Source organism: Polypterus senegalus, chromosome 1 (genome assembly GCF_016835505.1).
Source record: "Polypterus senegalus isolate Bchr_013 chromosome 1, ASM1683550v1, whole genome shotgun sequence".
NCBI classification, from domain to species: Eukaryota; Metazoa; Chordata; class Cladistia; order Polypteriformes; family Polypteridae; genus Polypterus; species Polypterus senegalus.
Window position 1 is genome coordinate 37,725,973 of NC_053154.1, and position 25,912 is coordinate 37,751,884.

A 25,912-nucleotide genomic window follows, 5' to 3' on the forward strand; every position below is an offset into this window, starting at 1 on the left:
CACAAACGGCTATCACATTTATGAAAAGAAAATCTCTCTTAGAAAATGTTACATTAACATTCCTTTCCTTGATTTTACTTTATTACAGATGATTTAGTCAAGTGTGATGGCAATAAGAAATGGAAAGAAGGTATGTATTCATGTTTAAATTCACAGTATATGAAACATTGACTTTTAACAAAATCCCAAGAAACAGAAGCTAAGTGTGAAGAGCACATAAAATGAATTATTTTAAAATTTATTTAGCATTTTTATAATTAAATAATGTAAATCTGAGTCATTTGCAAAAACACATAAGAAGAAAATACAGTTGTCTGCAACTGGGATATAATTACTCCTAAATCCTAAACATACACCAGTAATCACCAGCTTTGGAAATGTACTTTGTTTGATTTCATTGTAAGTCTCAACATTATGCTCAGTAGTTTATTATCCTCTTTTTGTGAACAATTACAGGTAATATCCTTTCAAAATTGCCATGTGAATTATATAAGTTTTCTTAACCCTGTGTGTAGTTTAAGGTTTTTGTGGACTTTAATGGAGTTCAGCAATACCAGATGAAAGGCAGGTGTCCATGCTACCTCAGTTTATTCTCAGGCATAATGGAAAGAGAAACATTGTGTGTCATTGCCTTTTGATGACACAAACGACAGTATCTTTTGCAAGGTATCTTTCTAAATCAATTAGTGCAGCCTCAGGGAAAAGAGGATCCTCAATAAGGTGCACTTAAAGTATTAACCTTGCACAAACCAAGTGAGGATTATTGCGTCTTTTCCAGAAAATAAGATGCCCTAGTAATTAAAGTTATTTAATGTGATTTAATGGTATCAAGTTAGAATAAAAATCAGTTTAATTCAACACATGTTAGGTACAGGAATATGTCTTGGCACATTTGGAACTGCTAAACAAAAGCATCACACAAGTTCTAATAAAGCTTTATTATGTCACACTGGACTATATTACAAGAGTGGGGAGACACACAAAAAACACAGTTTATGGCATGTGCTCAGAGCTCAGCGTAGATCAATGAGATCCTTCAGAAAGGTTTGGGAAAACATTTCTGTAATTTTTTCAATTGGACAAAAGGTTGAGTTTATAAAGAAACAACTTTTAATAGTAAAAAATTGGAATACAATACAATTTACTTTTTGTCTAGCCCAAAATCACACAAGAAGTGCAGCAATGGGATTTAACTGGCTCTGCCTCTTGATAACCCCCAGGCTTGACTCTCTAAGAAGACAAGAAAAAACTCCCAAAAAAACCCTTGTAGGGAAAAAATGGAAGAAACCTTGGGAAAGGCAGTTCAAAGAGAGACCCCTTTCCAGGTAGGTTGAACGTGCAGTGGTTGTCAAACAGAAGGGGTTTAAAACAATATAATACACAGAACAGAACAAATCCTCAATCAGTATAAAAAATAAGAAATTTACAAGTATGGACCAGAATTTAACAGTAGATGATATCCGATAATATGATTAATAATAATAATAATCCCATAATATGAATAATAACTAGTATAATATCTGAAAATATATACACTTCAGTAACACTTGTTTCAGGAACTACTTTATTTTTTATGTATGTGTGTATTTTATTTATTTATTATTCTAATAATCTTTCAGAATGCTCCAAAAATTAGAAAATGCATAATTGTTATCCATCTTAATTATTTTGGTGCTTAATGTCTAACCAAAGGTTTAAAATGTTCTCTTTCAGAATGTGATGCACTCAGGGCTGAATTTGGTAAGAATGTTAACTTTATGATGCACAGTATCTTGCTCGACTTGATCATTTAAAGAAAGCTCTCTCATAGTACAGCAAGTGAATCAAAGATAGACAGGTTTGGTAGGTTGTAAAGTAGAGTTTCTCAACCAGTGGGTTTTACCCCAAATATGGGTTATTAAACACCCTAAATGCGTCATCAGCTTTAATTTAAAAGAAAAATGCCATTGCTTCATTAGGAAAGCCAGTGTGCAGGGACAAGTTCCTCAAATGTCTTGTATTAGACTCACAACATTCATCCTAAAAACTTGAACCAAATAGGAATGTTTTAAGAACACACAATCCATATTTTCTGAGGTATGGTGAGCAAAAGCCATTATGCATTTTCTGTCGTTATCTGTGGTGCGATATTACCAAACAAATTCATAAATCCTTCAGCAACAAAGATGTTTTAAAATAAAATATGTTACTTAAAGAACTAAATTTTTAGACTTTTTAAAATTAATAATTCAAATGTTAACTCTTCATGAAAAAAAACAAATTTAGGATGTTTTGTACAACAAGCCAGCATGCACTCAGGGTATCATACTCATTGAACATTCAATGGCCAAATATAAGAAAGCGCACACAATTGCAAAACAGTTTGTCTGGCCTTATGCAGTAGATATCTACACCGAAATTGACGAGTCAGCCTCAGCACAATATAACATATTACTCTTTGAATTTTGTTTACTTACCCCTGATTTTGGCAAACTTGTGAAAATCAGATAAGTGCAGGTTACCTAGTGAAAAGACAAATCAACACTAAATTTGTTTCAGTATTAAATACCCACATTTCAAGTAATTTTAATATGAGTGCAATGTGTATTTAATATGTTATGTACACTATTTAACTGCTGAGTTATCAGTAAATAAATATTGATAAAATGTGGATCCTTAGACCAGAAGGGTTGAGAATCACTGGTGTAGACTCAGAGAATGGTATGACAATGATATTGGTGTCTTGCACTATATGGATGAAGTTAAATGTTTTGCTGGACTGTGTGCTCTTTTGTTGATTTACAAGTCTGTGGAATCCACTAAGGGGAATTTCCACACCCATACACAAACTTGACTGCTCTCCTTTTTCAACATCAGTGCACTCTTTTTTCAGTGAACTTGCATCCCATGGGGTTAGTACCTCAGATAGTTAAAAGCCCATTTGATTGTAAGGGTCTCCCTTTCCTTAATTCATGTACAGAGCGATTTTCTAGTTTTAATTTATGCTTTAGTTTTAATTTTTATTTAGTTTTTAATTATGTGTTTTAGACTTTTATTTATTTATTCATCTTTTTCATTTAGTTTTAGTTATTCAGTTACCAACTTTTAGTTTTTGTTACATTTTGTTTAGTTCTGCATTACTCATCAAAAATGTGGACAAGTGTAAAAACACAGTTTTTCTTTATAGTGTTTGAAATTGATGTAATTCATGTTTTACCTGTCAAGTTACTACATACAGTTTTACTATCTGTGACAAAACTCTTATTTTCTTATCATAATGTGAGAGTTCAAGGCTTCCAATATAATCAAAAAATGCAAGAATCAAAGAACAAGTGTGCTGTGATGCTATTAACTTGAAACAAGTTTAATTACATTTTTTTTTATTTCAAAATCTCTTTTTTATTTTTGAGATTCCTTTTGGAGCAGTAAGATCATTGCATGTATATCCTGTTATTTTATTTTTATTTTTGATATCTCCTTATATGAACTATATGAAATCTACCCATTTCGAAACTCTGAAAGTGTTTTTTTTTCAGGTAATTCTTACTTTACTTATTTTATAAAATACTGTTTAAGTCATTACTTGAACTCTGTTAATAAACAGATTTTGGCAATTGAGAGACCTTAACGGAAAAACTTCTAATAAACAATATTTCAAGTTAACACTCACTCACTGACATACACATGGGGAGAACATTAAAACTGCATAGACACACAGACCAGGCTAGCAATCAAACCTGAAATCATGGCACCGTATGATGGTAATATTATTATTGTTACTTTTATTTTTATTATTAATAATAATACATTGTATTCATATAGCACCTTTCGAATGCTCAGAGTGCTTCAGAATAGTCAAAAGAATACCATAAAAATAAAAGCAAAGATGACTTTACTAACACAGGAGACAAACCAATAGGAAATATTAATAAATATTTGAAAGTCAAAGTATTGAATTAATTTAAGAAGAATAGATAGATAGATAGATAGATAGATAGATAGATAGATAGATAGATAGATAGATAGATAGATAGATAAGATAGATAGATACTTTATTAATCCCAAGGGGAAATTCACATAACCCAGCAGCAGTATACTAATACAAAAAAACAATATTAAATTAAAGAGTAATAAAAATGCATGTAAAAAACAGACAATAACTTTGAATAATGTTAGCTTTTACCCCCCCAGGTGGAACTGAAGAGTCGCATAGTGTGGGGGAGGAACGATCCCCTCAGTCTGTCAGTGAAGCTACTCCTCAGCCTGGAGATGATCCTGTACACTGGATGCAGTGGATTCTCCATGATTGACAGGAGCTTGCTTAGCGCCCGTCGCTCTGCCACAGATGTTAAACTGGTCAGCTTCATTCCTGCAATAGAGCCTGCCTTACTAACAAGAAAAAAGAAAGCTTTCAACAAATAACACGATTTTTATGCAGCTACATGTAGGAAAATAATTGTTGATGTTACAATTACCCAAGACACTTGGAATAAGGAACAATGAATAGGATAAGAGTGGATTTCATTATCAGTTTTGTAGTCTCAACCATTCAATGGCTTTTCATCTGCTAGACCTACTGCAAAGTAAACACTTGAAGGGAGATCCTCTGTTAAAAACTTTACAAAGCTGCATCATTCTAAATATATTAAGATTAATTTGCTATCAATGAAATATTTAACATAGAGCAGATCATCATGATAATATAGCAGGAATGTTCCCTGCGACACCCTACCGGCCACAATAAAATATCAGTACTAATAACGTAATTAGGCGGAGTGATGGCTCTGAGGCTAGGGATCTGCACTGGCAATCGGAAGGTTCCCGGTTGAAATCCCGTAAAATTCTAAAAGGGACTCTGCTCTGTTGGGTCCATGAGCAAGGCTCTTAGGCTGCAATTGCTGAGCGCTTTGAGTAGTGAGAAAAGCACTATATAAATGCAAAGAATTATTATTATTATCTATACAGTGGAACCTCGGTTTGCGAGCATAATTGTTCGAAATGTGCTCGCAATCCAAAGCACTCGTATATCAAAGCGAATTTCCCCATAAGAAATAATGGAATCTCAGATGATTCGTTCCACAACCCAAAACTATTCATATAAAATGATTAATACAAAATATAAAGTAAAATACATAATACAAATTAACCTGCACTTTACCTTTAAAAAGAATCATGGCTGGTGTGAGTTTCTAAACTCATGTGGGATTCCACCCAACAGGACGACACGCTTAAGAGCGTCCCGAAGCAATCGCAGTCTCCCAGCGCTGTAGCAGTTTGCGTATAAGCGCATCCATATAGATCGCAGACATGCTATTAGCGCCTGTCGTCAATTGGTCATACAAGGAACATTATAAAGATCCGCTACAATAAATAACAGCGCTGTTGCTGTTTCAAGCTGAATAAAGCTGGTGTTAAAGTACTGAGACTCAGCTTCGTGTTTTGGTGAGCAAGATAGGGACTCGCACTTCACAGCGCACACACACACACAGTCACAATGCTGTAGTAAACAGTATACGCACGGATGTTGACTATATGAGTGAGGCACACAGACTCAGACGGAGAATAGGAGACGATTGCCAGAGAGAGAGAGAGAGAGAGGCGGCGAGATAAGGAGAGAGAGAGAGACGCTGGGCAGTAAGCGAGATAAGGAGAGAGAGAGAAAGAGACGCTGGCGGCGGCGAGATAAGGAGAGAGAGAGAGAGATGCGCTGGCGGCGAGATTAGGAGAAAGAGAGAGAGAACCATCAGCTCAGTTGTGATCACATGACGCTCAGCAGACAAAGTGTATCCATACTACTCGTATTTAAAGACATCGCCGTTTATCAAGTCAAAATTTATTAAAATTTTTGCTCGTCTTGCAAAACACTCGTAAACCAAGTTACTTGTAAACCGAGGTTCCACTGTACTAATAAAAGGCAAAGCCCTCACTGATTCACTCACTCACTCACTCACTGACTCACTCATCACCAATTCTCCAACTTCCCTGTAGGTAGAAGGCTGAAATTTGGCAGGCTTATTCCTTACAGCTTACTTACAAAAGTTAAGCAGGTTTCATTTCGAAATTCTACACGTAATGGTCATAACGGTCAACAACATCTGCCATGTTGAACTTTCTTATTTATGGCCCCATCTTCACGAAATTTGTTAGGCGGCTTCCCTGCGCTAACCGAAACCAATGTACGCACTTATTTCGGTGGTATGACGCCACTGTCAGCCACCATATTGAACTTTACAACGTCACTAATTCTCCAACTTCCGTGTAGGTAGAAGGCTGAAATTTGGCAGGCTCATTCCTTACAGATTACTTACAAAAGTTGAGCAGGTTTCATTTCGAAATTCTACACGTAACAGTCATAATGGCCAACAAAGTCTGCCATGTTGAACTTTCTTATTTTTGGCCCCATCTTCACAAAATTTGGTAGGCGGCTTCCCTGAGCTAACCGAAACCAATGTACGTACTTATTTCAGTGGTATGACGCCACTGTGAGCCGCCATATTGAACTTTCCAACGTCACTAATTCTCCAACTTCCCGTGTAGGTAGAAAGTCTGAAATTTGGCAGGCTCATTCCTTACAGCTTACTTACAAAAGTTAAGCAGGTTTCATTTCGAAATTCTACACATAACGGTCATAACGGTCAACAACGTCCGCCATGTTGAACTTTCTTATTTATGGCCCCATCTTCACGAAATTTGGTAGGAGGCTTCCTGAGCTAACCAAAACCGATGTACATACTTATTTCAGTGGTATGATGCCACTGTCGGCCGCCATGTTGAACTTTTCAACTGCCTTTGTTACTTATGGGCCCATCTTCAAGAAATTTGGTACACGGGTTCCCAGCGCTAACTGAATCCTACTTACGTACATATATCGTCCATAGCCTGCAGCTCGGTCACCGTGTGAGGCGGCGTTGGGAAAGGGACCCACGTTGTTGACTGCCTGCCTATATAAAGCCGTCCGTCGCTGCGGTCTCTACATTCTCTTCCTTGCTTCACCACGGATTCACGTCTCCCTACTGATAACTACAGCCTTTTATTTAATCCTCGGCTTCTCCGCTGTTTTATTGTTCGTTTATTACGATTATAGTTATTGTGTAGGTATTTTAGACTTAATTTACATTGCTCAGGTACCCATTTCCTTTATCATTCCAACCGTATTCCCCATTGCCATGTCTATCGAGGTGATCACCATTGATCAGACATCTGTCACTTACCGAGTGGTTTCCATGCCCGGCATGGCACCTACCTTTCCATTCTCTGTGTTACATATTGCACGGCCATATCAGGCTCACTCTTGATATCCGGAGGAACATTGTGTTTTATGTATTGAATGAATGGTATAGGATCAAGGTGTGGACTGATGACGGTACAGGAGGTAATTATACTATACAGGAGCACTAGAAGAGTAAAATGCTTAAGCCCTTCACCTATGGTTCTGCATGTGAGTTGATGGCTGCTGCTGAATTGTTCGGTTATCGCTTTTTAAGTGTACCAAAATGGCCAAATATTTTACACCTTTCGACAACTGCCAATGCCTCATAAACATCTTAGATTCACAGGTGACGATTTCAGTAGTGGACACTTTGATGTTTATGAATGTTTAAACTCTCAAAAGCTGGATGTGAAATTATCGATGAAACCAGTTGTATGCTTACAACGCTTGAGAAATGCCGAATGTCACTTAAACACAAGTCCTGCAAATACTGTCGTAATCGAAACAAACCATGAAACTCAAACCGATTATGACAGCAGCAATTCAAGCTGTGAGATTTGAAACAAGATTACTGTTCACATGGCCAACTGTAAGTTGCATGCTCAAGAGTAAGCTCAGCGTACAGCTTGGTCATATTACAACCGGAGGGCTGAAATCACAATGTGGTATAGAAAGTGATCCTTAACAAATAATTATTGGTATATTTTCCCTCAGTTTAAAAGGTTTAATTTTCTTCTTAATAAAAATTTTAATGCAGTACTTCGCCGTTGCGAAGCGGGTATTTTGCTAGTTATTAATTAAAACTAAGCACATATATGTAATGTCACCTTGGTTGAAAACATTGCGTGCTCTGCATCTGCTTAATTTGTCACTGCAAAATTTCATTCAATAAATGAGCATTATCTCTATTGAAGTAAGGTTAAATGACTGACTTGAATACCTTTTTTGATGTATTAAGATACCATTTTTTTTCCAACCTAAATAATGACTGATTTTTTTTTTAAATACTTTTATTGATTTTATTGTAACCACACAACATTACATACAAATAGATCAGTTTTTACAAAAATAGGACTGAAAACAAATCAGTCCCCACCCCTGAGAAAGAGAGCATGGCGAGCAGAGTAAAACTTAATGCTACTAAAAGTAAGTACATAGATTAATTCATAAGTAAATAAAGATAAATGGAGAAGAAATTGAAATGGGGAGAGAATCTGCTTCCTCAGTGCTTTAAATGCTTATTCTAAAATGTTATTGATTAGATCCTGCCTGGTTCTGAAAAAGTTCTGCACAGATCCTATAAGTGCTAATGAGATTTTTTCCAGTTTCAAATAGAATATAACATCAGTTACCACAGACTTAACAGAGGAGAGTTAGGATTCTTCCATTTGAGCAAGATAAGTCTACGTGCCAATGCCTGAATTTGAAGCGTGGAAATGAGAATTCATCAAGCTTAACAAATCCTCCTCATATTTAATTTTACACACTGTTTAGCTGTATCTTCCAAATGTGTGGCATTTTTTAATTTAAGTGCCTTTTAATTGAAGTGTAGTGAAAATTGCCTGCCATTTGACATTGACAGTCAATTTTGGCCAATTAAATCCACTGAATAAGTCATTGACCAGTTTTGAGGCTTTTGTATTCAGTTCTGGAAGGGAAAGCTTGACTGATAGATGAAAAGACCAATAAAATCCACAGTCTCAGATGCCAGCAGTGAGGGATACTTAACACATGCACACAAATCAATGAACATTCTTAACTAAATTTATGACTGCACGGGCACGTTTTAAATATTATTTAATAAATATACCAGCAGCCACACAGTTGTGTATACATTATGCACACAGACTAGTGTGGTGAAAGTTAAAATTACAAAAAAAAGCTTCAACTTTGTTTTGTTTTTTCATTTTTATTTAGTTATAGTTTTCATTCAAGGAAATTATGATTTTTTTTCATTAACAACATACTTTTGTTTTAGTTTTCATTATAAGGAATAACACTGGTATGATGTAATCATTTTAGGTAAAATGCACTATCACACAGCTAGAACTGGTTAGCAAAGAATCTCGTTTTCAAATTATTAAAAATGTTGCAGTTTTTAACCTGTCTTTTCTCTATTTGTTTGGGTTTATTCATTATTGTCTGTTATTAGATGCAACTAGGAAGGCAAGTTTTACATTTTCTTCTTTAAACATGACTAAATTAAAACCTTGAACCTTAGGCAAGTACATATTGGAAGAAAGTCTGCATGTGTGAACTCTCTTCAAGGTCACCATCATTAAACCTGTATGTCCCAAACGGCTATCACATTTATGAAAAGAAAAACTCTCTTATAATATGTTTACATTAACATTCTTTTCCTTCATTTTACATTATTACAGATGATTTAGTCAAGTATGATGGCGATAAGAAATTGAAAGAAGGTATGTATTCACGTTTAAATTCACAGTATATGAAACATTGACTTTTAACAAAATCCCAAGAAACAGAAGCTAAATGCGAGGAGCACATAAAATGAATTATTTTAAATGTATTTAGCATTTTTTTTTTATAATTAAATAATGTAAAACTGAGTCATTTGCAAGAACACATGAGTAGAAAATGCAGTTTTCTGCAACTAGGATTTCATTACTTCTAAAGCCTAAACATATACTAAGAATCGCCTGCTTTGGAAATGTACTTTGTTTGATTACACTGTAAGTCTCAACCTTATGTTCAGTAGTTTATTATTCTCTCTTTCTGAACATTTAAAGGTAATTTTCTTTTAGCAGTGTCATTAAAAAAACTGAAACATTATATTATATAAATTTTCTTAACACTGTGTGTAGTTTAGGGTTATTGAGGACTTTAGTGGTGTGGAGTGGAGTCCAGCAGTAACAGATGAAGGGCAGGTGTCCATGCTACCTCAGTTTATTCTCAGGCAAAATAGAGAGAGAAACATTGTGTGTCATTGTCTTTTGATGACACAAACGGGAGTATCTTTTGCAAGGTTTCTTTCCAAATCTGTTACTGCAGCCTCAGGGTAAAAAGCGGATCCTCATCAAGGTGCTGTTCAAGTATTAACCTTGCATAAGTCAAGTGAGGATTAGTGTCTTTTCCAGAGATAAGATGTCCTAGTAATTAAAGTTATTAATGTGATTTAATGGTATCAAGTGAGAATAAAAATCAGTTTAATTCAACAGTACATGTTAGGTAAAGGAATATGTCTTGGCACATTTGGATCTGCTAAACACAAGCATCACACAGGTTCTTAAAAAGCATATTATGTCATACTGGACAGTATTACAAGAGCGGGAAGACATCCAAAAAGCAGAGTTCATAATGTGTGCTCACAGCACAGCGTAGATGTAAGAGATAGTTCAGAATGGTTTGAGAAAACATTTGTACATTTTTTTGCAATTGGGGAACAGGTTGAGTTTAAAAACAAACAACTTTTAATTGTAAAAAGTATTGGAATATTAACTAGTGTCATTAAAACCTAAAGAAAATATCTGAAAATATATACACTTCAGTAACAGTTTTTTCTGGAAAGTCTTTATTTTCTATGTATGTCTGTATTTTATGTGGTTTTTTTTTTTTTGTTTTCTTTTCATTTTATTCTAATAATCTTTCTGAATTCTCCAAAAATAAGAAAATGCATAATTGTTATCCATCTTAATTATTTTGGTGCATAATCCGTAACAAGTGATTAAAATTTTTTCTTTCAGAATATGATGCACTCAAGGCTAAATATGGTAAGAATGTTAATTTTATGATGCACAGTATCTTGCTCGACTTGATCATTTAAAGAAAGCTCTCTTAAAGTACAGCAAGTGAATCAAAGATGGACAGGTTTGGTATGTTGTAAAGTAGAGTTTCTCAACCAGTGGGGTTTTACCCCAAATGTGGTTGCTGAACACCCTAAATGCATCATCAGCTTTAATTAAAAAAAAATTACATTGCTTCTTTAAGGAAAGCCAGTGAGTAGGGACAAGTTCCTCAAATGACTTGTATTAGACTCACAACATTCATCCCAGAAACTTAAACCAAATAGAAATGTTTTAAGAACATACAACCCATATTTTCTGAGGTGGTGAGCAACAGCCATTACACATTTTCTCTGGTTACCTGTGGTGCGATAATTCCAAACAAATTCATAAACCCTTAAGCAACAAACACATTTGAAAATAAAGTATGCTACTTAAAGAAGTAAATTGTTTGACTTTTTAAAATGAATAATTAAAATCTTGACTCTTCACAAAAAACATTTTAGTATGTTTGTACAACAAGCCAGCCTGCACCCAGGGCATCATCTCATTGCACATTCAATTGCCAAATATAAGAAAGCGCACACAATTGAAAAACAGTTTGTCTTGCCTTATGAAGTTGATATCTGCACCAAAATTGACGAGTCAGCCTCAGCACAATAAAACATATTACTCATTGTATTTTGTGTACTTACCACTGATTTTGGGAAACTTGTGAAAATCGGATATAAGTGTAGGTTACTATTGAAAAGACAAATCAAAACTAAATTTGTTCCAGTATTAAATATGCACATGTCAAGTTATTTTAAGGTGAATACCATGTGTATTTAATCTGTTATGTACAATGTATTTAAATGCTGACTATATATTTACTGTTATTTGTTAATGTGTCCCATTCACGAAAAATGCTGGTTAATTTACTTTAAAATTACTGATAATCATGAGTTATCAGTGAATAAAAATTGATAAAATGTGGAGCCTTAGACCAGAAGGGTTGAGAATCACTGGTGTAGACTCAGAGAATGGTATGAAAATCATATTGGGACCTTACACTATATGGATGATGTTAATTTTATTGCTGGACTGTGTTCTCTTTTGTTGATTTGCAAGTCTTTGAAATCCACTAAGGGGAATTTCCACACCCATACACAAACTTGACTGCCCTCCTTTTATTTGCTCTTCTATTGGATATATTATTATCCTATTGTTTATACATTATCTTAAATGCTTTTGTATTAGGCTTTAGATTACTGTAAATTAGGTTGTTTTTCCTTTGAAGGTTAATGTTTTATGTTTGTTTTCCACATCATCAGTTCACTCTTTTTCAGTAAACTCACATCCCAGTGGTACCTCAGATGGTTAAAAGCCCGTTTGATTGCGACTGTCTCCCTTTCCTGCATCATGTTAAGAGTGATTTTCTAGTTTTAAGATATGCTTTAGTTTTAGTTTTTATTTAGTTTTTTATTTTGTGTTTTAGGTTTTATTTTTATTTTTTCTTCTTTTTCAATTAGTTTTTGTTTTTCAGTTACCAACTTTTAGTTTTTGTTACATTTATTTTAGTTTTGCATTACTCATCAGAAATGTGACCAAGTGTAAAAACACAGTTTTTCTTTATAGTGTTTGAAATTGATGTAATTCATGTTTTCCCTGTCAAGTTATACATACAGTTTTACGTAACAAAACTCTTATTTTCTGATCATAATGTGAGAGTTCAAGGCTTCCAATAAAATCAAAAAATGCAAGAATCAAATAACAAGTGTGCTGTGATGCTATTAACTTAAAACAAGTTTAATTACATGTTTTTTAATTTCAAAAACTCTTTTTTATTTTTGAGATTCCTTTTGCGTACAGTAAGATCATTGCATGCATATCCTGTTATTTTATATTTATTTTTGATATCTCCTTATTTGAACTATGTGAAATCTACCTATTTTGAAACTCTGAAAGTGTTTTTTTTCAGGTAATTCTTATTTTATTTATTTTTTAAAATACTGTTTAAGTCATTACTTGAACTCTGTTAATAAACAGATTTTGGCAATTGAGAGACCTTAACGGAAAAACTTCTAATAAACAATATCTGAAGTTACGTTCACTCAGTGACATACACATTGGGAGAACATTAAAACTGCATAGACACACAGACCAGACTGGCAATCAGACCTGAACTTATGGCACCATGTGATAGTAATGTTATTATTGTTACTTTTATTATTATTATTATTATTATTGTTATTATTGTTATTATTATTATTATTAATAATAATAATGATACATTTTATTCATATTGCACCTTTCGAATGCTCAGAGTGCTTCAGAATAGTCAAAATAATACCACAGAAATTAAAGCAAAGATGACTTTACTAACAAAGGATACAAACCAATAGCAAATATTAATACATTTTTGAAAGTCAAAGTATTGAATTAATTTCAGAAGAATGCAGGAGAAAAAAGAAAACTTTCAACAAATAACACGATTTTTGTTCATCTACATGTAGGAAAATAATTGTTGATGTTACAATTACCTAAGACACTTGGAATAAGGAACAATGAATAGGATAAGAGTGGATTTCATTATCAGTTTTGTAGTCTCAACCATTCAATGGCTTTTCATCTGCTAGACCTACTGCAAAGTAAACACTTGAAGGGAGATCCTCTGTTAAAAACTTTACAAAGCTGCATCATTCTAAATATATTAAGATTATTGCACATCATTAGTTTGGAATCAATGAAATATTTAACATAGAGCAGATCATCATGATAGTGTAGCAGGAATGTTCCCTGCGACACCCTACCGCCCACAATAAAATATCAGTACTAATAACCTAATTAGGCGGAGTGATGGCTCTGAGGCTAGGGATCTGCACTGGCAATCGGAAGGTTCCCGGTTCAAATCCTGTAAAATGCCAACAGGGACTCTGCTCTGTTGGGTCAATGAGCAAGGCCCTTAAGCTGCAATTGCTGAGCAATTTGAGTAGTGAGAAAACCAGTATATAAATGCAAAGAATTTATTATTAATTAAAACTAAGCACATATGTGTAATGTCACCTTGGTTGATAGCATTGACTGCATGCTCTGCATCTGCTTAATCTGTCACTGCAACGTTTCATTCAATAAATGAGCATTATCTGTTTTGAAGTAAGGTTAAATGACTGACGTGCATACCTTTTTTGATGTATTAAGATACCATTTTTTTCCAGCCTAAATAATGACTGATTTTTTTAAATAGTTTTATTGATTTTATTCTAATCACATAACATTACATACAAATAGATCAGTTTTTACAAAAATAGGATTGAAAACAAATCAGTGTCCACCCCTGAGAAAGAGAGCATAGCCAGCAGAATAAAACTTAAAGCTAGTAAAAATAAGTACATAGATGAATTAATAAGTAAATAAAGATGAATGCAGAAGAAATTGAAATGGGGAGAGAATCTGCTTCCTCAGTGCTTTAAATGCTTATTCTAAAATGTTATTGATTAGATCCTGCCTGGTTCTGAAAATGTTCTGTACAGATCCTGTAAGTGCGAATTAGATTTTTTCCAGTTTCAAATAGAATTTAACATCAGTTTCCCAATGACTTAGAGCAGGTGAGTTAGGATTCTTCCACTTGAGCAAGATAAGTCTACATGCCAATGCCTGAATCTGAAGCGTGGGAATGACTATTCATCAAACTTAACAAATCCTCCTCATATTTAATTTTACACACTGTTTAGCTGTATCTTCCAAATGTGTGGCATGTTTTAATTTAAGTGCCTTTTAATTGAATTGTATTGAAAATTGCCTGCCATTTGCTGACAGTGGAACACTTTTGACTGACCGTCAATTTTTGCAAATGAAATCCACTGAATAAGTCATTGACAAGTGTTGAGGCTTTTGTATTCAGTTTTAGAAGGGAAAGCTTGACTGATAGATGAAAAGACCAATAAAATCCACAGTCTCAGATGCCAGCAGTGAGGGATACTTAACACATGCACACAAATCAATGAACATTCTTAACTAAATTTATGACTGCACAGACAGGTTTTAAATATTATTTAATAAATATACCAGCAGCCACACAGTTGTGTATACATTATGCACAAAGACTAGTGTGGTGAAAGTTAAAATTACAAAAAATAGCTTAAACTTTGTTTTTGGTTTTTTTATTTAGTTTTCAATCAAGGAAATTATTTTTTTTCATTAACAACATATTTTTGTAGTTGTTTTCATTATAAGGAGTAACACTGGTATGATGTAATCATTTTAGGTAAAATGCACTATCACACAGCTAGAACTGGTTAGCAAAGAATCTCGTTTTCAAATGAAGTAAAAATGTTAAAATTGTTTGAGTAAGTTTTTAACCTGTCTTGACTCTATTTGTGTTTATTCATTACTGTCTGTTATTAGATGCAACTAGGAAGGCAAATTTCACATTTTCTTCTTTAAACATGACTAAATAAAAACCTTGAACCTTAGGCAAGTACATAGAGGTAGAAGTGTCAGCATATGTGAACTCTTCTGAAGGTCACCATCCTTAAACCTGTATGTCCCAAATGGCTATCACATTTATGAAAAGAAAATCTCTCTTAGAAAATGTTACATTAACATTCCTTTCCTTGATTTTACTTTATTACAGATGATTCGGTCAAGCCTGATGACAGTGACAAATGGAAAAAAAGTATGTATTCACGTTTAAATTCACAGTATATGAAACAATCACTTTTAATAAAATCCCAAAAAACAGAAGCTAAATGTGAAGAGCACATACAATTAATTATTTCAAATTTATTTAGCATTTTTATAATTAAATAATGTAAATCTGAGTCATTTGCAAAAACACATAAGAAGAAAATACAGTTGTCTGCAACTGGGATATAATTACTCCTAAATCCTAAACATACACCAGTAATCACCAGCTTTGGAAATGTACTTTGTTTGATTTCATTGTAAGTCTCAACATTATGCTCAGTAGTTTATTATCCTCTTTTTGTGAACAATTACAGGTAATATCCTTTCAAAATTGCCATGTGAATTATATAAGTTTTCTTAACCCTGTGTGTAGTTTAAGGTTTTATTGGACTTTAATGGAGTTCAGCAATACCAGATGAAATGCAGGTGTCCATGCTACCTCAGTTTATTCTCAGGCAAAATGGAAAGAGAAACATTGTGTGTCATTGCCTTTTGATGACACAAACAGGAGTATCTTTTGCAAGGTATCTTTCTAAATCAATTACTATAGCCTCAGAGAAAAGAGGATCCTCAATAAGGTGCACTTAAAGTATTAACCTTGCACAAACCAAGTGAGGATTATTGCGTCTTTTCCAGAAAATAAGATGCCCTAGTAATTAAAGTTATTTAATGTGATTTAATGGTATCAAGTTAGAATAAAAATCAGTTTAATTCAACACATGTTAGGTACAGGAATATGTCTTGGCACATTTGGAACTGCTAAACAAAAGCATCACACAAGTTCTAATAAAGCTTTATTATGTCACACTGGACTATATTACAAGAGTGGGGAGACACACAAAAAACACAGTTTATAGCATGTGCTCAGAGCTCAGCGTAGATCAATGAGATCCTTCAGAAAGGTTTGGGAAAACATTTCTGTAATTTTTTCAATTGGACAAAAGGTTGAGTTTATAAAGAAACAACTTTTAATAGTTAAAAATGGGAATACAGTACAATACGATTTATTTTTGTCTAGCTCAAAATCACACAAGAAGTGCAGCAAATGACTTTAACTGGCTCTGCCTCTTGATAACCCCCAGGCTTGACTCTCTAAGAAGACAAGAAAAAACTCCCAAAAAAACCCTTGTAGGGAAAAAATGGAAGAAACCTTGGGAAAGGCAGTTCAAAGAGAGACCCCTTTCTAGGTAGGTTTAACGTGCAGTGGTTGTCAAACAGAAGAGGGTCAAAACAATACAATACACAGAACAAAACAAATCCTCAATCAGTATAAAAAATAAGAAATTTACAAGTATGGACCAGAATTTAACAGTAGATGATATCCGATAATATGATTAATAATAATAATAATCCCATAATATGAATAATAACCAGTGTCATTTAAACTTAAGGAAAATATCTGAACATATATACACTTCAGTAACACTTGTTTCAGGAACTACTTTATTTTTTATGTATGTGTGTATTTTATTTATTTATTATTTTATTCTAATAATCTTTCAGAATGCTCCAAAAATTAGAAAATGCATAATTGTTATCCATCTTAATTATTTTGGTGCTTAATGTCTAACCAAAGGTTTAAAATGTTCTCTTTCAGAATGTGATGCACTCAGGGCTGAATTTGGTAAGAATGTTAACTTTATGATGCACAGTATCTTGCTCGACTTGATCATTTAAAGAAAGCTCTCTCATAGTACAGCAAGTGAATCAAAGATAGACAGGTTTGGTAGGTTGTAAAGTAGAGTTTCTCAACCAGTAGGTTTTACCCCAAATATGGGTTATTAAACACCCTAAATGTGTCATCAGCTTTAATTTTAAAAGAAAAATGCCATTGCTTCATTAGGAAAGCCAGTGTGCAGGGACAAGTTCCTCAAATGTCTTGTATTAGACTCACAACATTCATCCTAAAAACTTGAACCAAATAGGAATGTTTTAAGAACACACAATCCATATTTCTTGAGGTATGGTGAGCAAAAGCCATTATGCATTTTCTGTTGTTATCTGTGGTGCGATATTACCAATCAAATTCATAAATCCTTCAGCAACAAAGACATTTTAAAATAAAATATGTTACTTAAAGAACTAAATTGTTTGACTTTTTAAAATTAATAATTCAAATGTTAACTCTTCATAAAAAAAATATTTTAGTATGTTTTGTACAGCAAGCCAGCATGCACTCAGGGTATCATACTCATTGAACATTCAATGGCCAAATATAAGAAAGCGCACACAATTGCAAAACAGTTTGTCTGGCCTTATGCAGTAGATATCTACACCGAAATTGACGAGTCAGCCTCAGCACAATATAACATATTACTCTTTGAATTTTGTTTACTTACCCCTGATTTTGGCAAACTTGTGAAAATCAGATAAGTGCAGGTTACCTAGTGAAAAGACAAATCAACACTAAATTTGTTTCAGTATTAAATACCCACATTTCAAGTAATTTTAATATGAGTGCAATGTGTATTTAATATGTTATGTACACTGTATTTAAATGCTGAGTTATCAGTTAATAAATATTGATAAAATGTGAATCCTTATACCAGAAGGGTTGAAAATCATTGGTGTAGACTCAGAGAATGGTATGAAAATCATATTGGTATCTTACACTATATGGATGATGTTCAATGTTTTGCTGGACTGTGTGCTCTTTTGTTGATTTACAAGTCTGTGGAATCCACTAAGGGGAATTTCCACACCCATACACAAACTTGACTGCTCTCCTTTTTCAACATCAGTGCACTCTTTTTTCAGTGAACTTGCATCCCATGGGGTTAGTACCTCAGATAGTTAAAAGCCCATTTGATTGTAAGGGTCTCCCTTTCCTTAATTCATGTACAGAGCGATTTTCTAGTTTTAAGATATGCTTTAGTTTTAGTTTTTAATTTAGTTTTTAATTATGTGTTTTAGGTTTTATTTATTTATTTTTTCATCTTTTTCATTTAGTTTTAGTTATTCAGTTACCAACTTTTAGTTTTGTTACATTTTGTTTAGTTCTGCATAACTCATCAAAAATGTGGACAAGTGTAAAAACACAGTTTTTCTTTAAAAGTGTTTGAAATTGATGTAATTCATGTTTTACCTGTCAAGTTACTACATACAGTTTTACTATCTGTGACAAAACTCTTATTTTCTTATCATAATGTGAGAGTTCAAGCTTCCGATATAATCAAAAAATGCAAGAATCAAAGAACAAGTGTGCTGTGATGCTATTATCTTGAAACAAGTTTAATTACATTTTTTTTTATTTCAAAATCTCTTTTTTATCTTTGAGATTCCTTTTGCGAGCAGTAAGATCATTGCATGTATATCCTGTTATTTTATATTTATTTTTGATATCTCCTTATATGAACTATATGAAATCTACCCATTTCGAAACTCTGAAAGTGTTTTTTTTTCAGGTAATTCTTATTTTATTTGTTTTGTAAAAATACTGTTTAAGTCATTACTTGAACTCTGTTAATAAACAGATTTTGGCAATTGAGAGACCTTAACGGAAAAACTTCTAATAAACAATATCTCAGGTACGTTCACTCAGTGACATACACATGGGGAGAACATTAAAACTGCATAGACACACAGGCCAGGCTAGCAATCAAACCTGAACTTATGGCCCCGTATGATAGTAATATTATTATTGTTACTTTTATTTTTATTATTTTTATTATTAATAATAATACATTTTATTCATATAGCACCTTTCGAATGCTCAGAGTGCTTCAGAATAGTCAAAAGAATACCATAAAAATAAAAGCAAAGATGACTTTACTAACACAGGAGACAAACCAATAGGAAATATTAACAAATATTTGAAAGTCAAAGTATTGAATTAATTTAAGAAGAATAGATAGATAGATAGATAGATAGATAGATAGATAGATAGATAGATAGATAGATAGATAGATAGATAAAAACTTTATTAATCCATCCATCCTGTTCCGCTTATCCGGGTCGGGTTGCGGGGCAGCAGCTTGAGCAGAGAGGCCCAGACTTCCCTCTCCCCGCCACTTCTTCTAGTTCTTCCGGAGAATCCCAAAGCGTTCCCAGGCCAGCCGGGAGACATAGTCCCTCCAGCGTGTCCTGGGTTTTCCTCTTGGCCTCCTCCCGGTTGGACGTGACCGGAACACCTCACCAGGGAGGCGTCCAAGAGGCATCCTGATCAGATGCCCAAGCCACCTCATCTGACTCCTCTCAATGAGGAGGAGTAGCGGCTCTAATCTGAGCCACTCCCAGATGACTGAGCTTCTCACCCTATCTTTAAGGGAAAGCCCTGACGCCCTGCGGAGGAAACTCATTTCAGCCGCTTGTATTCGCAATCTCGTTCTTTCAATCACTACCCATAGCCAATGGTTGGGGTAGGAACGTATATCGACTGGTAAATTGAGAGCTTTGCCTTACGGCTCAGCTCTTTTTTCACCACGACAGACCGATGCAGAGCCTGCATCACTGCGGATGCCGCACCAATCCGCCTGTCGATCTCACGGTCCATTCTTCCCTCACTCATGAACAAGACCCGAGATACTTGAACTCCTCCACTGGGGGCAGGATCTCTCCCCCAACCCTAAGAGGGCACTCCACCTTTTTCCAGCTGAGGACCATGGTCTCGGATTTGGAGGTGCTGATTCATATTCCAGCCGCTTCACACTCAGCTGCGAACCGATCCAGTGAGAGCTGAAGATCACGGCCTGATGAAGCAATCAGGACAACATCATCTGGAAAAAGCAGTGACCCAATCCTAAGTCCACCAAACTGGACCCCTTCAACACCCTGGCTGCTCCTAGAAATTTTGTCCATAAAAGTTATGAACAGAATCGGTGAAAAGGGCAGCCCTGGCGAGTCCAACTCTCACTGGAAATGGGCTCGTCTTACTGCCGACACTGCGGACCAAGCCCTTACACCGGTTGGACAGGGACCGAACACCTCTTATCAGGGGTCCGTACCCCATACTCCCATAGCACCCCTCACAGGATTCCCGAGGGACACGGTCGAATGCCTTTTCCAAGTCCACAAAACACATGTAGACTGGTTGGGCAAACTCCCATGCACCCTGCAGGATTCTGCTAAGGGTGTAGAGCTGGTCCACTGTTCCGCGACCAGGACGAAAACCACACTCTTCCACCTGAATCCGAGTTTCGACTATCCGACGGACCATCCTCTCCAAGACCCCCGAATAGACTTTTCCAAGAAGGCAGAGGAGTGTGATTCCTCTGTAGTTGGAACACACCCTCCGATCCCCCTTTTTAAAGAGGGGGACCATCACCCCGGTCTGCCAATCCAGAGGCACTGTCCCCGATGTCCATGCGATGTTGCAGAGACGTGTCAACCAAGACAGTCCTACAACATCCAGAGCCTTGAGGAACTCCAGGCGTATCTAATCCACCCGGGCCCTGCCACCAAGGAGTTTTTGCCCACCTCGGTGACCTCAGTCCCAGAGATGGGAGAGCCCACCTCAGAGTCCCCATGCTCTGCTTCCTCATTGGAAGACATGTTAGTGGGATTGAGGAGGTCTTCGAAGTACTCCCCCCACCGACCCACAACGTCGAGGTCAGCAGCGGACCATCCCCACCATATACGGTGTTGACACTGCACCGTTTTCTTCTCCTGAGCGCCGAACGGTGGACCAGAATCTCCTCGAAGCCGTCCGAAAGTCGTTCTCCATGGCCTCCTCAAACTCCTCCCATGTCCGAGTTTTTGCCTCAGCAACCACCAAAGCCGCATTCCGCTTGGCCTGCCGGTACCTATCAGCTGCCTCCAGAGACCCGCAGGACAAAAAGGTCCTATAGGACTCCTTCTTCAGCTTGATGGCATCCCTCACCGCCGGTGTCCACCAACAGTTTCGGGATTGCCTCCACGACAGGCACCGACCACCTTACGGCCACAGCTCTGGTCAGCCGCCTCAACAATAGAGGCACAGAACATGGCCCATTCGGACTCAATGTCCCCCACCTCCCTCTGGATGTGGTCGAAGTTCTGCTGAAGGTGGGAGTTGAAGCTACTTCTGACAGGGGACTCTGCCAGCCGTTTGAGCAGACCCTCACAACACGTTTGGGCCTACCAGGCCTGACCGGCATCTTCCCCACCATCAAAGCCAACTCACCACCAGGTGGTGATCAGTTGACAGCTCCGCCCCTCTCTTCACCCGAGTGTCCAAGACATGTGGCCGCAAGTCCAATGACACAACCACAAAGTCGATTATCGAACTGAGGCCTAGGGTGTCCTGGTGCCAAGTGCACATATGAACACCCCTATGCTTGAACATGGTGTTCATTATGGACAATCCGTGACGAGCACAGAAGTCCAATAACAAAACACCGCTCGGGTTCAGATCGTTCTGCTGGGAGACTTCAATGCTTATGTGGGCAATGACGTGATTGGGAGGAATGGCCCCCCCGATCTGAACCCGAGCGGTATTTAGTTTTTTTTTTACTTTATTAATCCCAAGGGGAAATTCACATAATCCAGCAGCAGTATACTAATACAAAAAAACAATATTAAATTAAAGAGTAATAAAAATGCATGTAAAAACAGACAATAACTTTGAATAATGTTAGCGTTTACCCCCCGGGTGGAATTGAAGAGTCGCATAGTGTGGGGGTGGAACGATCTCCTCAGTCTGTCAGTGAAGCAGGACAGTGACAGCAGTCTGTCACTGAAGCTACTCCTCTGCCTGGAGATGACACTGTTCATCGGATGCAGTGGATTCTACATGATTGACAGGAGCTTGCTTAGCGCCCGTCGCTCTGCCTCAGATGTTAAACTGTGCAACTTCATTCCTACAATAGAGCCTGCCTTCCTAACGAGAAAAAGAAAACTTTGAACAAATAACACGATTTTTGTTCATCTACATGTAGGAAAATAATTGTTGATGTTACAATTACCCAAGACACTTGGAATAAGGAACAATGAATAGGATAAGAGTGGATTTCATTATCAGTTTTGTAGTCTCAGCCATTTAATGACTTTTCATCTGCTAGACCTACTGCAAAGTAAACACTTGAAGGGAGATCCTCTGTTAAAAACTTTACAAAGCTGCATCATTCTAAATATATTAAGATTATTGCACATCATTAATTTGCTATCAATGAAATATTTAACATAGAGCAGTTCATCATGATAGTGTAGCAGGAATGTTCCCTGCGACACCCTACCGCCCACAACAAAATATCAGTACTAATAACCTATCTAGGCAGAGTGGTGGCTCTGAGGCTAGGGATCTGCACTGGCAATCGGAAGGTTGCCGGTTCAAATCCTGTAAAATGCTAAAAGGGACTCTGCTCTGTTGGGTCCGTGAGCAAGGCCCTTAAGCTGCAATTGCTGAGTGCTTTGAGTAGTGAGAAAAGCACTATATAAATGCAAAGAATTATTATTATTAATTAAAACTAAGCACATATGTGTAATGTCACCTTGGTTGATAACATTGACTGCGTGCTCTGCATCTGCTTAATTTGTCACTGCAAAGTTTCATTCAATAAATGAGCATTATCTGTTTTGAAGTAAGGTTAAATGACTGACGTGCGTACATTTTTTGATGTATTAAGATACCATTTTTTTTCCAGCCTAAATAATGACTGATTTTTTAAATACTTTTATTGATTTTATTGTAACCACACAACATTACATACAAACAGATCAGTTTTTACAAAAATAGGACTGAAAACAAATCAGTCCCCACCCCTGAGAAAGAGAATTAATAAGTAAATAAAGATAAATGGAGAAGAAATTGAAATGGGGAGAGAATCTGCTTCCTCAGTGCTTTAAATGCTTATTCTAAAATGTTATTGATTAGATCCAGCCTGGTTCTGAAAATGTTCTGCACAGATCCTGTAAGTGCGAATTAGATTTTTTCCAGTTTCAAATAGAATATAACATCAGTTACCCAATGACTTAACAGTGGAGAGTTAGGATTCTTCCATTGAGCAAGATAAGTCTACGTGCCAATGCCTGAATTTGAAGCGTGGGAATGACTATTCATCAAACTTAACAAATCCTCCTCATATTTAATTCTTTAGACAATTTAGCTATATCTTCCAAATGTGTGGCATTTTTAATTTAAGTGCCTTTTAATTGAAGTGTAGTGAAAATTGCCTGCCATTTGCTGACAGTGGAACACTTTTGATTGACAGTCAATTTTGGCAAATGAAATCCACTGAATAAGTCATTGACAAGTGTTGAGGCTTTTGTATTCAGTTCTGGAAGGGAAAGCTTGACTGATAGATGAAAACACCAATAAAATCCACAGTCTCAGATGCCAGCAGTGAGGGATACTTAACACATGCACACAAATCAATGAACATTCTTAACTAAATTTATGACTGCACAGACAGGTTTTAAATATTATTTAATAAATATACCAGCAGCCACACAGTTGTGTATACATTATGCACAAAGACTAGTGTGGTGAAAGTTAAAATTACAAAAAATAGCTTCAACTTTGTTTTTGTTTTTTCATTTTTATTTAGTTATAGTTTTCATTCAAGGAAATTATGATTTTTTTTTCATTAACAACATACTTTTTTTTTAGTTTTTATTATAAGGACTAACACTGGTATGATGTAATCATTTTAGGTAAAATGCACTATCACACAGCTAGAACTGGTTAGGAAAGAATCTCGTTTTCAAATTATTAAAAATGTTGCAGTTTTTAACCTGTCTTTTCTCTATTTGTTTGGGTTTATTCATTATTGTCTGTTATTAGATGCAACTAGGAAGACAAGTTTTACATTTTCTTCTTTAAACATGACTAAATTAAAACCTTGAACCTTAGGCAAGTACATATTGGAAGAAAGTCTGCATGTGTGAACTCTCTTCAAGGTCACCATCCTTAAACCTGTATGTCCCAAACGGCTATCACATTTATGAAAAGAAAAACTCTCTTAAAAAATGTTTACATTAACATTCTTTTCCTTCATTTTACCTTATTACAGATGATTTAGTCAAGTGTGATGGCAATAAGAAATGGAAAGAAGGTATGTATTCATGTTTAAATTCACAGTATATGAAACATTGACTTTTAACAAAATCCCAAGAAACAGAAGCTAAATGTGAGGAGCACATAAAATGAATTATTTTAAATTTATTTAGCATTTTTTTTTTATAATTAAATAATGTAAAACTGAGTCATTTGCAAGAACACATGAGTAGAAAATGCAGTTTTCTGCAACTAGGATTTCATTACTTCTAAAGCCTAAACATATACTAAGAATCGCCTGCTTTGGAAATGTACTTTGTTTGATTACACTGTAAGTCTCAACCTTATGTTCAGTACTTTATTATTTTCTCTTTCTAAACATTTACAGGTAATATTCTTTCAGCAGTGGCATTAAAAAAACTGGAACATTATATTATATAAATTTTCTTAACACTGTGTGTAGTTTAAGGTTATTGAGGACTTTAGTGGAGTGGAGTGGAGTCCAGCAGTAACAGATGAAGGGCAGGTGTCCATGCTACCTCAGTTTATTCTCAGGCAAAATAGAGAGAGAAACATTGTGTGTCATTGTCTTTTGATGACACAAACAGGAGTATCTTTTGCAAGGTTTCTTTCCAAATCTCTTACTGCAGCCTCAGGGTAAAAAGAGGATCCTCATCAAGGTGCACTTCAAGTATTAACCTTGCACAAGTCAAGTGAGGATTAGTGTCTTTTCCAGAGATAAGGTGTCCTAGTAATTAAAGTTATTAATGTGATTTAATGGTATCAAGTGAGAATAAAAATCAGTTTAATTCAACAGTACATGTTAGGTAAAGGAATATGTCTTGGCACATTTGGATCTGCTAAACACAAGGATCACACAGGTTCTTAAAAAGCATTATTATGTCATACTGGACAGTATTACAAGAGCGGGAAGACACCCAAAAAGCAGAGTTCATAATGTGTGCTCACAGCACAGCGTAGATATAAGAGATAGTTCAGAATGGTTTGGGAAAACATTTGTACATTTTTTTGCAATTGCAGAACAGGTTGAGTTTAAAAACAAACAACTTTTAATAGTAAAAAGCATTGGAATAATAACTAGTGTCATTAAAACCTAAAGAAAATATCTGAAAATATATACACTTCAGTAACAGTTTTTTCTGGAAAGACTTTACTTCCTATGTATGTCTATATTTTATGTGTTTTTTTTTTTTGTTTTCTTTTCATTTTATTCTAATAATCTTTCAGAATTCTCCAAATATAAGAAAATGCATAATTGTTATCCATCTTAATTATTTTGGTGCATAATGCGTGACAAGTGATTAAAAAATTTTTCTTTCAGAATATGATGCACTCAAGGCTAAATATGGTAAGAATGTTAATTTTATGATGCACAGT

General features: G+C 35.5%; 1 long non-coding RNA gene across 1 annotated transcript; it reads left to right on the forward strand.

Moving 5' to 3' along the window:
• The first annotated feature begins 1,711 nt into the window (after positions 1-1,711).
• On the forward strand, positions 1,712-25,912 carry LOC120524782. Its single transcript, XR_005632850.1, has 5 exons — positions 1,712-1,740; positions 9,571-9,612; positions 10,897-10,923; positions 24,531-24,572; positions 25,857-25,912. It is a non-coding gene; the product is annotated as an uncharacterized LOC120524782 (long non-coding RNA).